A 15,362-nucleotide genomic window follows, 5' to 3' on the forward strand; every position below is an offset into this window, starting at 1 on the left:
GCTGACTGGTGTAAGATGGTATCTCATTGTAGTTTTGATTTGCATTTCTCTGATGATTAATTGTGTGGAGCATTTTTTCATGTTTCTTGGCCATTTATATGTGTTCTTTTGAAAAGTGTCTGTTCATGTCCTTTGCCTACTTTTTATTTTTTTGCGACAGGGTCTCACTTTGTTGCTCAGGCTGGAGTACAGTGGGACGATCACAGCTCACCGCGGGCTTGACCTCCCAGACTCAAGTGATCCTCCCATCTCAGCCTCTTGAGTAGCTGAGACCACAGGTGTGCCACAATGCCTGGCTAACTTTTTAATTTTTAATTTTTAGTAGGGACAAGGTCTTGCTAGGTTACCCGGACCGGTCTCAAATGCCTGAGCTCAAGCTATCCTCTTGCCTCAGCCTCCAAAAATGCTGGGACTATAGGCATGAGCTACTGTGCCTAGCCACTTTTGCCTGCTCTTTAATGGGGAAGATACTCCAAGATTGACCACATGCTTGGCCATAAAGCAAGTCTTAATAAATTCAAGAAAGTTGAAATCATACTAACCGTCTCTTGGCCCAGAGTGGAATAAAAATATAATTCAATACCAAAAATATTTTTCAAAAGCACACAATTGTATGGAAATTAAACAATTTGCTTCTGAATGACTTTTGGGTAAACAAATCAAGGCAGAAATCAAAAAATTATTTGAAAATAGAGGTACAACATACTAAAATCTCTGGGATGCAGCAAAAGCAGCATTAAGCAGAAAGTTTATCACACTAAATGTCTACATTAAGAAGTTAGAAAGATCTCAGATTAATGATCTAACATCACATGTGAAGGAACTAGAAAAAAAACTAACCTCAAAGCTAGCAGAAGAAAGGAAATAACTAAAATCGGAACCAAAGTCCAGGAAATTGAGATCCTAAAATCTATATAAAGTATCACCAAAACCAACCAAAAGTTGCCTCTTTGAAAGGATGAACAAGATCAATAGACCACTAACTAGATTAACAAAGAAAAAAGAAGGTTCAGATAAGCATGATCAGAAATGACAAATGTGACATCATAACTGATCCCACAGAAGTTCAAAAGATCGTCAGAGACTATTATGAACACCTCTAGGCCCACAAACTAGAAAATCTAGAGGAAATGAATACACTCCTGGAAACAAAACACATGACCTCTCAGGATTGAATCAGGAAGAAATTGAACCCTGAAGAGACCAATATCAAGTTCTAAAATTAGTAATAAAAAAACCTACCATCCCCCCAAAATCCCTGGATAAGATGGATTCACAGCTGAAATCTACCAGATGTATGAAGAATAGCTGGTACCAATTCTACTGAAACTATTCCAAAAACATTGAGAAGGAGGGACTTTTCCTATCTTATTCTGTGAAGCCAGCATCACCGTAATACCAAAATCTGGGAAAGACACATGAAAAAAGAAAGCTTTAGGGCAATATCTATAATGAACAAAGATGCAAAAATCCTCAATGGAATACAGGGTTACCCTTTGAAAGCTATTGCCAGACAGTATCATTTAGACCTCATTATTTCTCTGACCCAGTATATCTAATTTTAGTGTTTGAAATTCCCCAGAAGCAGATGTTCAGAAAAATCTTCAGATTTTTGCTTTTTAATTTTGAAACTTTGAAATAGCTATTCCTGTATTGTCTTATGTTTTGCTTATTCCCTATATTTTGTTTATTCACATAAAATTTGTTTATTCATTGCAGATTAGGTGCTTGTTCAGAGACCAACTTACTTCAGAAAGAATACTCAAAAGTGTTGAGCTCCATTCCTGGCTCCTCTAAGTGATTTAAGATTCTGTGTATGTTGTACAACCTTTATACTCACTTTTCTCTGTTATGAAACTGAATAAAGACACCTTACTGTGTTCTACTTTGTACAGTGAGGGAGAAGCTTTGTAAGCCAGGAATAACTTTGTTCCAGGTCAAGGATAGAGGTGGAGAAGTTCACTTGTTTTAGTGACTGCTTTTTAAGACTAGGGTGTGGATGGGGTTAAAAAAAGTTTTCACTGGCCTTAGGCCAAATTTAAATCTAGGTGATGTGAATACAAACCTGGGAACCTCCTCACTCTCACCTCTACTCTAAATTGAATTTTAGCACTCTATATTTGCTTGCGTTTCTTTTTCTTTTTTTCTTTTTTCTTTTTAAATTGAGATGGGGTCTTACTCTGTCACCCAGGCTGGAGTCAGTGGCATGATCTTGGCTCATTGCAGCCTCTGCCTCCAGGGCTTCAGCCATCCTCCCACCTCAGCCTCCCAAGTAGTTGAGACAACAGGAGCACGCCACTACTCCTGGCTAATATCTTGTAGTTTTGGTGGAGACGGGGTTTTGCCATGTTGCCCAGGCTGGTCTCTGAGATCAAGCGATCTGCCTGTGTCAGCCTCCCAAAGTTCTGGGTTTACAGGCCTGAGCCATCATGCCTGGCCTGCTTGTGTTTCTTTATGTCAATGATAATTATTTAGCTTGCTGACTCCTGAAGAATAGAGACTATAAATTATTTTTGCATACTCCACAACACAAACCTGAGTGTTTCATATATGGCAGGTACCAGATATTAGGTTGGTGTAAAAGTAATTGTGGGTTTTCCTTTTTTTTTTTTTTTGGCACCAACCTAATTAAAATATTTGTTGCGTGATAGGCTAATGTAGGGTTAATTATCTAATGGATAGGAAACTAAAACAACAGCAGAAGCAACAACAACAACAACTTAAAAAAAACCAATTCAGTAATAGAAAGGGAAGAGAGTGTAAATGGCAGTGTTACATGACTGGAAACATGTTTAGAAAGATGAATATGTGCAAAGCTGCCAGATTTAACAAACAAATATACAGGAAGCCCTGTATCTTACCTGGCAACCCTAGTATGATGTTAATATAGACTCTTTAGAAGACTTGAGGAGGAAGACAATGGAGACAACTAGACTACTGAAATTATTGTGGGAGAAGAGACTTTCTGACATACATGTGCAAGAACTGAATTGAGGGCACAGTGTGGAGGTAGAATGTGCAGGACTTACTGACTGGATGTGGGAGGTGAGGTAGAAGTGAAATCAAGTGATTCCTTCAAGATTTTTAATTTAGATTACTAAGTAGGTGATTGCATAAAAATGATATCCAGAAAGCTAGGAGGATAGGTAGAGAGTAAAGGGATTATCTTGGTCAATTTTGTGTTACCATAACAGAATATCTGACACTGGGTAATTTATAGAGAAAAAGGTTTATTTTTCTTATGATTCTGATGGCTGTAAAGTTCAAGATTGGGCATCTGCATCTGATGAGAGCCTCAGGGTCCTTCTACTTCATGGTGGAACGTGAAGGGGAGCTTGTATGTGCAAAGATCACATGGTAAAAGAGGAAGCAAGAGAAAGGGTGGGAAAAGTGACAGGCTCTTTTTAACAGCCAGCTCTCTTGGGAACTAATGGAATGAGCACTCACTCACCCTTGAAGGAGGACATTAATCTGTTCATGTAGGATCCACCCCCATGACCCAAACACCTCCCATTAGGCCCCACCTCCAACATTGGTTATCAAATTCCAACATGAGGTTTGGAGGGGACAAACATCTAAGCCAAGCATAGAGAAAGAAAGTAAGTTCAATGTAAACATTTTTTAATTTGCCAGATGAAATAACCATCAGATATTTAGAGAGATAGATTTAGAGCCTTTGAGAGATATGGTAAATATAGACATATGATAGCCTTTGAAGGACTCTAAGAGGTAGGGGTAGATTTTGCTGGAATGCCAGATGGTTGATCCAGGGTAAAGACATGTATCTCCTGAAGTTGAATTTGGATCAAGAAACAGAAGAGACAAATGTATATAAATGTTCCCTTGAACAGTGTGTATATATCATTAGTGTAATTTCACAATGGTGATGTAAATCTGAGTATAACAGAGAAATGATGAAGCAAGAAAATTTCCCCTTAACTCTTTTTTTTTTTTTTTTTTTGAGACGGAGTCTTGCTCTGTCGCCCGGGCTGGAATGCAGTGGCCGGATCTCAGCTCACTGCAAGCTCTGCCTCCCGGGTTTACACCATTCTCCTGCCTCAGCCTCCCAAGTAGCTGGGACTACAGGCGCCCGCCACCTCGCCCGGCTAGTTTTTTGTATTTTTTAGTAGAGACGGGGTTTCACCGTGTTAGCCAGGATGGTCTCGATCTCCTGACCTCGTGATCCGCCCATCTCGGCCTCCCAAAGGGCTGGGATTACAGGCCCCTTAACTCTTGCAGAACTTTACCAGAGTAGAACCTTACCAGAATCTCTGATGACTTTCCTTTGGTATAGGGAATAAAGGGCAAGAGATAAATTTGAACAGGCAGTGCTGCTCCTGCTTAAATCACTCCTGGAACTTTTAGCCAGGTATTTGTAGCCAGGTGTATTCTTGGATAGATCTATTAAAGACTTATAGTAGGAGGATATGTGTGTGGCAGAGATTGGGGATGGGGGTCAGTGTGTTTCACCAATCCATAACCCTCCTGTAATGCTGCTGTGCTGCTCAATATTTATTGAAAAAAAAGTGAATGAATGAGTGAATATTGAATAAATAGCTAGAGATATAGCTATTAATAAACATAAAGGTATTAATAATATCAATATAAGTGTAGTAGAATGAATGATATGAAAAATTAGAAATTAATTATTTCCCATGAGTCTGTAGATGTCTCAAGGAAGAATTTTGTAGATAAGGAACTTATGTTGGAAAAGCACACAAACTGGAGAACAGTCCAAAAAAAAATATTTCTAGCCCTGTCACATGCTTTTTCCTGCATATAGCAGCAAATTCTGTATGTGGTAGTGCTGGCATTTTTCCTCCCATGAGGATGCATAGAATGTCAGCACCTGTTTACAGTTGCTGTAACAACTGTAAGTCACAATGGCTTTTCCATTGTGAAGAGGGAGGAACAAAGTGGGGAGAGTTAGATAAAAATATGTATGACATGGGTGCATGAATCAAATAAGTCCCCTGAGGTAGAAAAATAAGGATCTATGTGTAGCTTCTCACACAGATCACTCCTCCTATCTGTAGTTAGCAACTGGATTTTGATAATCTGAGAACAAAAAGAGAATGGAAGGATTTAGATGGGGAACAAAAAGAACTAGAACTAAAGAAATAAGAGCACAGCCTCTACTAAGAATACAACAAAACAGGAAATTTTTTTTTTTTTAAAAAAAGAGTTTAAATGTTTGGAGCTCCATCTTCTGGTCATGAAGCAGGATAGAACTGAAATGTGATATTAATCATGAAAGCTAAAATGTATCAATAGGAACTGTGTTAAATGTATTATCTCATTTAATTTATCTGCCCTGCCAAATAAACTACCAACTCTTGAACTTGAAAGTTAAGGTAGTTCATATTCTAGCTCCAACTTCTTGTTTCATCATCATTCATTTAACATGCATATACTAGAGCCTAGCAGGCAAACAGTATTATGTTTTACACAGCTGGGCTTTCTGGGAAGTACAAACCCTTCATTCTTGGCACCTACTTTCAAGGAGTGACTCTTTAATTGCCATCGAAACACAAAATGAGAAAAATGCCACAAGACAGCCAAAAAACTGAGTTTCCAAAGTGTGAGAGAGGGAAAAGTCAACCTCTGAACACACACCCCACTGGGGAACCTGAAAATCTAGATCATGGGAAAAGGATTTAACCTTACCTAGAGCTGAAATGGATTTAGGGACCCAGGTGAAATATAAAAGTAGAAGAAGCAGTGTGAAGAGCCCTGTAGGCACTCCCGGTCCCCAGCTCAAACGGTGGGAAGCCATTCCTGGCCTAATCTCACAGAGGTCCTTGGGGAAGGGAAGGCAGCCAGCAGAACTGGGGAGGAACTGCAGGGTAACGGAAGCTCCCAGCTGAACTTTGTAATAATTTCAACTGAGCACGAGTTTTTCTGAGCACAATTGGTGGTGGTAGGGGGATGGTGAATGGGAAGTGTAGATACAAGTATACAAGCCACAGCTGATGGCATGGGTAGGCAGGAAGCAGCAAGGCCTGAGAGCCCTGTGTGATTTCTCAGTGGCAAGGATTATAACCTGGGGCAAGATCTCAACCCTGTTCACCAGCTGCCTATATATAAACTCAGTGTGGTTGGGGGGCACAGTGGCAGTGAGACTGGCCTTAGTGGCTACATAGGAGCTGGGTGATGTCTGTCACTGCTAGCTTTCCCCTACCTCCCTGGTGGCCTGTATGATGCAGCAGAGGCAGCCATAATCTTCCTGGGAACATAACCCCATTGGTCTGAGAACCACCCCCAATTGCCCACAGTCGCCACAACAAGCTTCGCCCAAAAAGAATCTGAGCTCAGATCTGCCTAACCCTGCCCTGACCTGATGGCTTTTCTCTACCTGCCCTGATAGCTGAAGTCAAAAGACAAAAACTCTTGGGAACTCTATGACCCTACCCATTGCCTGAGAAACCCAAGTACTCATTCTGGGCAACATAGGGCAAGATTATATTGCCCTTCTACTACTGCAGCTGATGCTGTCTTGAAAGCACCATCTCCTGGCTGGAGGCCAACTAACTCAATACATTACAACAAGTCAGAATAACCCTGCTTGAAAGAAGGAGAAAATAACAGCTAATTCTACTGCCTGCAACAACCTGGCTAACCAGAGGTCCTGAGCCTATCCACATGAAACCTTCACTGCTAGCATAACCAGCATTTGAGAAAACCAGTACACTAAACAAAATTACAACAAAGGACTCTCACAGAGTCCACTTCATTCCCTTGCCACCTCCACCAGACCAGCTGCTGGTATAAATTTAACAAAGCCTCCAAAAAATTTGGGATTATGTTAAACAACCAAACCTAAGAATAATTGATGTTCCAAGGAAGAAGATAAATCTAAAAGTTTGGAAAACTTATTTGAGGGAATAATTGAGGAAAACTTCCCTGGTTTTGCTAGAGATCTAGACATCCAAATATAAGGGAGAGCTGAAGATGTATCACATCACAGGACTCTTTGCAGACATTTTCCAGCATGAGCCAGGAATCCAGTAGCCCCATTGGGTGGCCAGACCCAGAAGGGCAATAACAATCACTGCAATCTGGCTGTCAGGAAACCCCATCCCTAGGGGAAGGGGGAGAGCACCACATCAAGAGATCACCATATGGGATGAAAGAATCTGAACAGCAGCTCTTGAGTTCCAGAATCTTCCACTAAAAAAGTCTATTCAAAGAAGGAGGAGCCAAAAAGTAGTGTTAATATGACAAAAGGAGATTCTATCACACCCCCAAAAGATCACATTAGCTCTCCAGCTATGGCTTCAAACCAAGAAGAAATCTCTGAATTGCCAGACAAAAAGTTCAGAAGACTGATTATTAAGCTACCCAAGGAGGCACTAGAGAAAGCTGAAAACCAACTTAAAGAAATTCAAGGCCAGGTGCAGTAGCTCACACCTGTAATACCAGCACTTTGGGAGGCTGGGGTGGGCAGATCATGAGGTCAGGAGATTGAGACCATTCTGGCTAACACAGTGAAACCCCATCTCCACTAAAAAATACAAAAACATTAGCCAGGCGTGGTGGTGGGCACCTGTAGTCCCAGCTACTCGGGAGGCTGAGGCAGGAGAATGGCGTGAACCTGGGAGGTGGAGCTTGCAGTGAGCCGAGATCACATCACTGCACTCCAGCCTGGGTGACAGAGTGAGACTCTGTCTCAAAAAAAAAAAAAAAAGAAATTAAAAAACAAAAAACAAAAAACAATACAGGATATGGATGAAAAAGCCTCCAGTGAAACAGATATCATAAAGAAAAGACAATCACAACTTCTGGAAATGAAAGACACCCTTAGAGAAATGCAAAATACACTGGAAAATTTCAACAATAGAATCAAACAAGTAGAAGAAAGAACTTCAGAACTTGAAGACAAGGTTTTCAAGTTAACTCAATTCAACAAAGACAAGGAAAAAGCAATAAAAAATTGAAAAAAGCCTTCAAAAAATTTGGGATTATGTTAAATAACCAAACCTAAGAATAATTGGTGTTCCAAACAAGAAGATAAATCTAAAAGTTTGGAAAACTTATTTGAGGGAATAATCGAGGAAAACTTCCCTGGTTTTGCTAGAGATCTAGACATCCAAATATAAGAAAATTGAAGAACACCTGGGAAATTCATTGCAAAAAGATTATCACCTAGGCACATAGTCATCAGCTTATCTAAAGTCAGAACAAAGAAAATAATCTTAAGAGCTGTGAGGCAAAAGCATCAGGTAACCTATAAAGGAAAACCTGACAGATTAACAGCAGATTTCTCATCAGAAACCCTGCAAGCTAGAAGAGATTGGGGTCCTATCGTTAGCCTCCTTATACAAAATAATTATTAGCCAGGAATTTTGTATCCAGCTAAACTAAGCTTCATAAATGAAGGAAAGATACAGTCTTTTTCAGACAAACAAATCCTGAGAGAATTTGCCTCTATCAAGCCAGTACTACAAGAAATGCTAAAAGGAGTTCTAAATCTTGAGATGAAACCTCAAAATACCCCCAAATGGAACTTCCTTAAAGCAAAAATCTCACAGGACATATAAAACAATAACACAATAAAAAAAAAATGTGGTATTCAGGCAACAACTAGCACGATGAGTGAACATTACCTCACATTTCAATACGAACAATGACCTAAACGCTCCACTTAAAAGATACAGATGGCAGAATGGATAAGAATTCACCAACCAAATATCTGCTGTCTTCAAGAGACTCACCTAACACGTAAGGACTCACATAAACTTAAGGTAAAGGGGTGGAAAAAGATATTCCATGCAAATGGAAACCACAAGTCAGCAGAAGTAGCTATTATTAGACAAAACAGACTTAAAATCTGTTAAAAGCAACAACAGTTTAAAAAGACACAGAGGGACATTACACAATGATAAAAGGATTAGTTCAACAGGAAAGTATCACAATCCTTAATATATATGCACATAACACTGGAGCTTCCAAATTTATAAAACAATTACTACTAGATGTGAGAAATAAGATAGATGGCAACACAATAATAGTGGAGGACTTCAATACTCCACTGACAGCACTAGACAAATAAGACAGAAAGTCAACAAAGAAACAATGGACTTAAACTATACCCTAGAACAAATGGACTTGACAGATATTTATAGAGCATTCTACCCAACAACTGCAGAATATACATTCTTTTCTTCAGCACATGGAACATTCTCCAAGAGAGGCCATATGATAGGCTGCAAAACAAGTTTCAGTAAATTAAGAAAATCGAAATTATATCAGGTACACTCTCAGACCACAGTGGAATAAAACTGGAAACTAACTCCAAAAGGAGCCCTCAAGACTATCCAAATACATGGAAATGAAATAATCTGCTCCTGAATGATCTTTGGGTCAACAATGAAATCAAGATGTAAATTAAAAAATTATTTGAACTGAACAATAATAGTGACACAGCCTATCAAAATCTCTTAGATACAGAAAAAGTGACACTAAGAGGAGAGTTCATAGCATTAAATGCCTACATCAAAAAGTCTAAAAGAGCACAAATAGACAATCTAAGCTCACATCTCAAAGAACTAGATAAATAAGAACAAAGCAAACCCAAGCCTAGCAGAAGAAAAGAAATAACAAAGATCAGAGCAGAACTAAATGAAATTGAAACCAAAAAAATACAAAAGGTAAATGAAACAAAAAGCTGGTTTTTGAAAAGATATACAAAATCAATAGACCATTAGTGAGATTAACTAAGAAAAAAAGAGAGAAGATCCAAACAAATGGAATTAGAAATGAAATGGGAGATATTACAACTGATACCACAGAATTACAAAAGATCATTCAAAGCTACTACAAACACCTTTATGTGCACAAATTGGAAAACCTAGAGGAGATGAATAAATTCCTGGAAATATACAACCCTCCTAGATTAAATCAGAAAGAGGCCAGGTGTGGTGGCTTATGCCTGTAATCTCAGCACTTTGAGAGGCCAAGGCGGGCAGATCACTTGAGGCCAGGATTTCGAGACAAGCCTGGCCAACATGGCAAAATCCTGTCTCTACTAAAAATACAAAGGTTAGCCGGGTGTAGTGGAGCGTGCCTGTAATCCCAGCTGTTTGGGTGGCTGAGGCAGGAGAATCGCTTTAACCTGGGAGGTGAAGGTTGCAGTGAGCCAAGACTGCACCACTGTACTCCAGTCTGGGTGACAGAGCAAGACTCTGTCCAAAAAACAAAACAAAACAAAACAAAACAAAACAAAACAGAAAAACCCCAAACCCAAAAGCAAACAAAAACCAGCAAGAAATAGGAACTCTGAACAGAGCAATAAGTAACGAGATTGAAACAGTAATAAAAAAAAATGCCAACAAAAAAAAGTTCAGGACCAGATGGATTCACAGCTGAATTCTGTCAGACATTCAAAGAAGAACTGGTACCAATCCTACTGAAACTATTCCAAAAGATAGAGAAAGTTCTAAATCTTGAAATAAAACCTCAAAATACACCAAAATGGAACTTCCTTAAAGCATAAATAGAGATAGAGGTAATCCTCCCCAAATCATTCTATGAACCCAGTATTACCCTAATAGTAAAACTAGGAAAGGAACTAAGTAAATAAGAAAACTACAGACCAATATCCTTGATGGACAGAGATGCAAAAATCCTCAACAAAATACTAGCTAACCGAATCCAACAGCATATGAAAAAGATAATACACCGTGTTCAAGTGGGTTTCATACCAGGTATTCAGGGTTGGTTTAACATCCACAAGTCAATAAATATGATACACCACATAAATAGAAGTAAAAACAAAAATCATATGATTATCTTAATAGATACAGAAAAAGCATTTGACAAAATCCAGCATCCCTTTATGATTAAAACTCTCAGCAAAATCAGCAAAGAAGGGACATACCTTAAGGTAATAAAAGCCATTTATGACATCCTCATAGACAACTTTATGCTAAATGGGGAAAAGTTGACAATATTTCCCCCTGAGAACTGGAACAAAACATGGATACTCACTTTCACCACTTCTATTTAGCATAGTACGGGAAGTCCTAGCCAGAGCAATTGGACAAAAGAAAGAAATAAAGGCATCCTAATTGGTAAAGAGAAAGTCAAACTGTCACTGTTTGCTAGTGATATGATTGCATACCTAGAAAACCCTAAAGACTCATCCAAAAAGCTCCTAGATCTGGTAAATGAATTCAGTAAAATTTCAGGATAAAAAATCAATGTACACAAATCAGTAGTACTGCTCTACACCAACAGTGACCAATCTGAAAATCAAATCAAGAATGCAACCCCTTTTACAGTAGCTGCAAAAAACAAACAAACAAACATACAAAAACACTTAGGAATATACCTAACCAAAGAGATGAAAGATCTTTACAAAGAAAACTATAAAACATTGCTGAAAGAATTCACAGATGACACAAACAAATGGAAATACATTCCATGCTCATTGATGGGTGGAATCAATATGGTGAAAATGACCGTACTGCCAAAAACAATCTATAAATTCAATGCAATTGGCATCAAATACCATCATCATTCTTTAAAGAACCAGAAAAAACAATCTTAAAATTCATATGGAACCAAAAAAGAGCCCACATATCCAAAGCAAGACTAAATAAAAAGAACAAATCTGGAGACATCACATTACCCGACTTCAAACTATGCTACAAGGTTACAGTCACCAAAATAGCAGGTAGTGTTATAAAAACAGGCATGTAGACCAATGGAACAGCATAGAGAACCCAGAAATAAAGCCAAATACTTACAGCCAACTGATCTTTAGCAAAGTAAACAAACACATAAAATGGGCAGAGGACACATTACTCAACAAATAGTGCTGGGATAATTGGCAAGCCACATGTAGAAGAATGAAACTGGATCCTCATCTCTCACCTTATACAAAAATAAACTTAAGATGGATCAAAGACTTAAATCTAAGACCTGAAACCATAAAAATTCTGGAAGATAACATTGGAAAAATTATTCTAGACATTGGCTTAGGCAGAGTTCATGACCAAGAACCCACAAGCAAATGCCAAAAAAAAAACCAAAAAACAAACCCAAGATAAATAGGTCTGTCTTAATTAAACTAAAAACCTTCTGCACAAGGAAAGAAATAATCAGTAGAGTAAACAGACAACCCACAGAGTAGGAGAAAATATTTGCAAACTATGCATCCAACAAAGGACTAATACCCAGAATCTACAAGGAACTCAAACAAATCAGCAAAAAACAAAAAAAAACAAATAATCCCATCAAAAAGTGGGCAAAGAACATGAACAGACAATTCTTAAAAGAAGATATACAAATGGCCAACAAACATATGGAAAAATGCTCAATATCACTAATAATCAGGGAAATGCAAATCAAAACCACAGTGTGATACCTCTTTAGTCTCACAAGAATGGCCATAATTAAAAAATAAAAATAAATAGATGTTGGCATGGATATGGTGGAAAGGGAACAGTTTTACACTGATGGTGGGAATGTAAACTAGTACAACCACTATAAAAAACAGTATGGAGATTACTTAAGGAACTAAAAGTAGAACTACCATTTAATCCAGCAATACCACTACTGGATATCTAACCAGAGGAAAACAAGTCACTATATGAAAAAGTCACTTGCCCATGCATGTTTATAACAGCACAATTTGCAATGCAAAAACATGGAAGCAGCCTAAATGCCTATTAACCAAAGAGTTCTGCCGTATATATATATATCAGAAAATGTGATATATATATATGTACACACACACACACACACACACACACTGTGGAATGCTACTCAGCTATTTTAAAAAGGAATGAAATAATGGTATTTGCAGCAACCTGGTTGGAATTGGAGACCATTATTATAAGTGAAGTAACTCAGGAATGGAAACCCAAACAACAAATGTTCTCACGGTATAAGTGGGAGATAAGCTATGAGGACGCAATGGCATAAAGTATGATATAATGAACTCTGGGGGCCCTGGGAAAATTGTGTGAGGTGGGGGTGAGGAATAAAAGACTACACATTGGGCACAGTGCACACTGCTCAGGTGATGGGTGCACCAAAATCTCAGAAATCACACCTAAAGTACTTATCCAGCTAACTAAGCACTACCTGTTCCCCCACAACTATTGAAATAATAATCACTTTCAAAAATAGAAGTAAACCACACACACACTGATTATTTTACACTTAGTATGAATTACACAAGTAATACATGAACAATGCTTCTTTCCCGAGATTGAAACTTCACAGAAATGATGAAAGTTTTCTTTGACTAGCACCACAGTCATAATCTTTCCTTCCTCCTAGCAGTAATCATAGTTGTGGGTTTGTGGATGCTTCTGAATATTATTTAAGCTATAATCAACATGTAAATGTACACATAGAAAATTGATTGTTACTTCTTGTAAACTTGAGTAGAGTTGTATTATGTATGACAGTGTTTTAAGTTCACTATTATCTACTTAAAAAACAAATAGAGGGGACTCTCTAAAAGAAAACATTTATTTAGGGATGGGGCTTCGCAATAGAAATATACATGCCATAGTAAACTATGTGCATATTCAGAGAGGTAAAGGAAGACAAATATTTTTAAAGGAAAAATGATAATTGTATAATTGTTTTGTGATAATTAATTTTGGCTACAAGGATCAATACCAAGGGTGATGCCAGTCTGAGGCTAGAAGGGCAGTTGCTGGGCAGATGTCCTTACAGAAGTATTTTTTGTGTGTAAGGTTGTGATAACCTTTCTGCAAATTTGTGGGGTAGTGTTTCAGAGCCTTTTGTGATAGTTCTTGTTATGAGGGCTTAGTGCGTGAGAACTCTATCTTCATGGCTTTCCCCAGGTCTATTTTTTTAGTTTTTAACACAAGTGACTCCATTTTGATTCTGGCAACTTGCACATTTCCCCCTTTGGATCAAGATCTTTCTCCAAAGCATCACTGATGAATCATCCTATAGTTAGGGTTTGATTGTCCTTCAGTACTGGAATAGGCCTATCCTGGTTTGGTCTGGTCTTCCCATGTTTGAGGGAAGTGGTTGGCAAGTAGGAGTCAGTATCAGAACATTTTTAGCCACATTTGAGCAATATGGGAGCTTAGGAGGGAGTGGCTTTCAGGCTAAGGCTATCTGGAATCCGTTGTTAAGTTAATTTTGTCAGTTCCATAGGTCTTTGTTATCATCTCAAAATGTCTGGCCAGTATTATTCTATCAGAAGTCATACTTCTCTGAAAACTTAACAAGCAACAGGTATAAGGTTTAAAAGGGGAAAATACAAAGTAAATTGACAATTTTAGTTTGTATAAAAGTTTTGAGTCATGAACTAGGCTTAAAGACTACTACTTGAATAAATCAAATGACTGTGGGAAATTAAGTAAGACTTGTAACCATGTGGCCTGTTTTCTCATTTTGCATTTACGGATCTCAACTTTCCCAGAGGAATATACCCAGGTACAGCATATAGCATTAGCAATAGCTACAGACATCTTCTTTTTTTTTTTTTTTTTTTTGAGACGGAGTCTTGCTCTGTCACCCAGGCTGGAGTGCAGTGGCCAGATCTCAGCTCACTGCAAGCTCCGCCTCCCAGGTTCACGCCATTCTCCTGCCTCAGCCTCCCGAGTAGCTGGGACTACAGGCGCCCGCCACCTCGCCCGGCTAGTTTTTTTGTATTTTTTAGTAGAGACGGGGTTTCACCGTGTTAGCCAGGATGGTCTCGATCTCCTGACCTCGTGATCCGCCCGTCTCGGCCTCCCAAAGTGCTGGGATTACAGGCTTGAGCCACCGCGCCCGGCCTACAGACATCTTCTATAGGTAATAGCCAATAGGTAATATTGAGCAATTTTGTCATCTAATATCTTGTGACTGGACTGAATGAAAGCAGAGAGTGATCAACCATTGTACTGGGGATGATGCCAAAGTCACCTACTAGGTGGACTAAAGGATCTTCTTGCCTGGGTGTGGTGGTTCATGCCTACAATCCTAACACTTTGGGGGCCCAAGGCAGGAGGATCACTTGAGGTCAGGAGTTCAAGACCAGCCTGGGCAATATAGTGAGATCCTGTCTCTACAAAAAATAAAAAAAATAAATTGAGTGTAGTGGTATGTGCCTGTAGTCCTAGCTACTTGGGAGGCTGAGACAGGAGGACTACTTGAGCCCAGGAATTTGAGACTGAAGGGAACTATGATTGCATCACAGATTAGGACCCATCTCTAAAAAAAAAAAAAGAACAGAAAAAAAGGATGTTCTAGGCTAGGTTTTGTCAAGTTACCAGCAGAAGGTTCTGACTGTTAACTTTTAATGTCACCATTATCTTGCCAAGTGAAAAAGGTAGGCATTAAGAGAGGTAAGAGTCTCGTTATGATATGGAGGGTTATTCTGATGT

The sequence above is a fragment of the Theropithecus gelada genome, chromosome 5 (assembly GCF_003255815.1).
Source record: "Theropithecus gelada isolate Dixy chromosome 5, Tgel_1.0, whole genome shotgun sequence".
Lineage (NCBI taxonomy): Eukaryota > Metazoa > Chordata > Mammalia > Primates > Cercopithecidae > Theropithecus > Theropithecus gelada.